This window comes from Piliocolobus tephrosceles, chromosome 2, assembly GCF_002776525.5.
Source record: "Piliocolobus tephrosceles isolate RC106 chromosome 2, ASM277652v3, whole genome shotgun sequence".
In the NCBI taxonomy this organism is placed as follows: Eukaryota; Metazoa; Chordata; class Mammalia; order Primates; family Cercopithecidae; genus Piliocolobus; species Piliocolobus tephrosceles.
Window position 1 is genome coordinate 29119371 of NC_045435.1, and position 3798 is coordinate 29123168.

Here is a 3798-nt window from a genome sequence, read left to right on the forward strand (position 1 = left end):
TTTTTTTTTTTTTATTATACTTTAAGTTCTAGGGTACATGTGCATAATGTGCATTTTTGTTACATATGTATACATGTGCCATGTTGGTGTGCTGCACCCATCAACTCGTCAGCACCCATCAATTCATCATTTATATCAGGTATAACTCCCCAATGCAATCCCTCCCCCCTCCCCCCTCCCCATGATAGGCCCCAGTGTGTGATGTTCCCCTTCCCGAGTCCAAGTGAGCTCATTGTTCAGTTCCCACCTATGAGTGAGAACATGCGGTGTTTGGTTTTCTCTTCTTGTGATAGTTTGCTAAGAATGATGGTTTCCAGCTGCATCCATGTCCCTACAAAGGACGCAAACTCATCCTTTTTTATGGCTGCATAGTATTCCATGGTGTATATGTGCCACATTTTCTTAATCCAGTCTGTCACTGATGGACATTTGGGTTGATTCCAAGTCTTTGCTATTGTGAATAGTGCCACAATAAACATACGTGTGCATGTGTCTTTGTAGTAGCATAATTTATAATCCTTTGGGTATATACCCAGTAGTGGGATGGCTGGGTCATATGGTACATCTAGTTCTAGATCCTTGAGGAATCGCCATACTGTTTTCCATAATGGTTGAACTAGTTTACAATCCCACCAACAGTGTAAAAGTGTTCCTATTTCTCCACATCCTCTCCAACACCTATTGTTTCCTGATTTTTTAATGATTGCCATTCTAACTGGTGTGAGATGGTATCTCATTGTGGTTTTGATTTGCATTTCTCTGATGGCCAGTGATGATGAGCATTTTTTCATGTGTCTGTTGGCTGTATGAATGTCTTCTTTTGAGAAATGTCTGTTCATATCCTTTGCCCACTTTTGGATGGGGTTGTTTGTTTTTTTCTTGTATATTTGTTTGAGTTCTTTGTAGATTCTGGAAATTAGCCCTTTGTCAGATGAGTAGATTGCAAAAATGTTCACCCATTCTGTAGGTTGCCTGTTCACTCTGATGGTAGTTTCTTTTGCTGTGCAGAAGCTCTTTAGTTTAATGAGATCCCATTTGTCAATTTTGGCTTTTGCTGCCGTTGCTTTTGGTGTTTTAGACATGAAGTCCTTGCCCATGCCTATGTCCTGAATGGTACTACCTAGATTTTCTTCTAGGGTTTTTATGGTATTAGGTCTAACATTTAAGTCTCTAATCCATCTTGAATTAATCTTCGTATAAGGAGTAAGGAAAGGATCCAGTTTCAGCTTTCTACTTATGGCTAGCCAATTTTCCCAGCACCATTTATTAAATAGGGACTCCTTTCCCCATTTCTTGTTTTTCTCAGGTTTGTCAAATATCAGATGGTTGTAGATGTGTGGCATTATTTCTGAAGGCTCCGTTCTGTTCCATTGGTCTATATCTCTGTTTTGGTACCAGTACCATGCTGTGTTGGTTACTGTAGCCTTGTAGTATAGTTTGAAGTCAGGTAGCGTGACGCCTCCGGCTTTGTCCTTTTGACTTAGGATTGTCTTGGCAATACGGGCTCTTTTTTGGTTCCATATGAACTTTAAAGCAGTTTTTTCCAATTCGGTGAAGAAACTCATTGGTAGCTTGATGGGGATGGCATTGAATCTATAAATTACCTTGGGCAGTATGGCCATTTTCACAATATTGATTCTGCCTATCCATGAGCATGGTATGTTCTTCCATTTGTTTGTGTCCTCTTTGATTTCACTGAGCAGTGGTTTGTAGTTCTCCTTGAAGAGGTCCTTTACATCCCTTGTAAGTTGGATTCCTAGGTATTTGATTCTCTTTGAAGCAATTGTGAATGGAAGTTCATTCCTGATTTGGCTCTCTGCTTGTCTGTTACTGGTGTATAAGAATGCTTGTGATTTTTGGACATTAATTTTGTATCCTGAGACTTTGCTGAAGTTGCTTATCAGCTTAAGGAGATTTTGGGCTGAGACGATGGGGTTTTCTAAATACACAATCATGTCATCTGCAAACAGGGACAATTTGACTTCCTCTTTTCCTAACTGAATACCCTTGATTTCTTTCTCTTGCCTGATTGCCCTAGCCAGAACTTCCAACACTATGTTGAATAGGAGTGGTGAGAGAGGGCATCCCTGTCTTGTGCCAGTTTTCAAAGGGAACTTTTCCAGTTTTTGCCCATTCAGTATGATATTAGCTGTGGGTTTGTCATAAATAGCTCTTATTATTTTGAGGTACGTTCCATCAATACCGAATTTGTTGAGCGTTTTTAGCATGAAGGGCTGTTGAATTTTGTCAAAAGCCTTTTCTGCATCTATTGAGATAATCATGTGGTTCTTGTCTTTGGTTCTGTTTATATGCTGGATTACGTTGATTGATTTGCGAATGTTGAACCAGCCTTGCATCCCAGGGATGAAGCCCACTTGATCATGGTGGATAAGCTTTTTGATGTGCTGCTGAATCCGGTTTGCCAGTATTTTATTGAGGATTTTTGCATCGATGTTCATCAGGGAGATTGGTCTAAAATTCTCTTTTTTTGTTGTGTCTCTGCCAGGCTTTGGTATCAGGATGATGCTGGCCTCATAAAATGAGTTAGGGAGGATTCCCTCTTTTTCTATTGATTGGAATAGTTTCAGAAGGAATGGTACCAGCTCCTCCTTGTACCTCTGGTAGAATTCAGCTGTGAATCCATCTGGTCCTGGGCTTTTTTTGGTGGGTAGGCTATTAATTGTTGCCTCAATTTCAGAGGCTGCTATTGGTCTATTCAGGGATTCAACTTCTTCCTGGTTTAGTCTTGGAAGAGTGTAAGTGTCCAGGAAATTATCCATTTCTTCTAGATTTTCTAGTTTATTTGCGTAGAGGTGTTTATAGTATTCTCTGATGGTAGTTTGTATTTCTGTGGGGTCGGTGATGATATCCCCTTTATCATTTTTTATTGCGTCTATTTGATTCCTCTCTCTTTTCTTCTTTATTAGCCTTGCTAGCGGTCTGTCAATTTTGTTGATCTTTTCAAAAAACCAACTCCTGGATTCATTGATTTTTTGGAGGGTTTTTGTGTCTCTATCTCCTTCAGTTCTGCTCTGATCTTAGTTATTTCTTGCCTTCTGCTAGCTTTTGAATGTGTTTGCTCTTGCCTCTCTAGTTCTTTTAATTGTGATGTTAGAGTGTCAATTTTAGATCTTTCCTGCTTTCTCTTGTGGGCACTTAGTGCTATAAATTTCCTTCTACACACTGCTTTAAATGTGTCCCAGAGATTCTGGTATGTTGTATCTTTGTTCTCATTGGATTCAAAGAACATCTTTATTTCTGCTTTCATTTCGTTATGTACCCAGTAGTCATTCAGGAGCAGGTTGTTCAGTTTCCATGTAGTTGAGCGGTTTTGATTGAGTTTCTTAGTCCTGAGTTCTAGTTTGATTGCACTGTGGTCAGAGAGACAGTTTGTTATAATTTCTGTTCTTTTCCATTTGCTGAGGAGTGCTTTACTTCCAATTATGTGGTCAATTTTGGAATAAGTGTGATGTGGTGCTGAGAAGAATGTATATTCTGTTGACTTGGGGTGGAGAGTTCTATAGATGTCTATTAGGTCCGCTTGGTGCAGAGATGAGTTCAATTCCTGGATATCCTTGTTAACTTTCTGTCTCGTTGATCTGTCTAATGTTGACAGTGGAGTGTTGAAGTCTCCCATTATTATTGTATGGGAGTCTAAGTCTCTTTGTAAGTCTCTAAGGACTTGCTTTATGAATCTGGGTGCTCCTGTATTAGGTGCATATATATTTAGGATAGTTAGCTCTTCCTGTTGGATTGATCCCTTTACCATTATGTAATGGCCTTCTTTGTCTCTTTTGA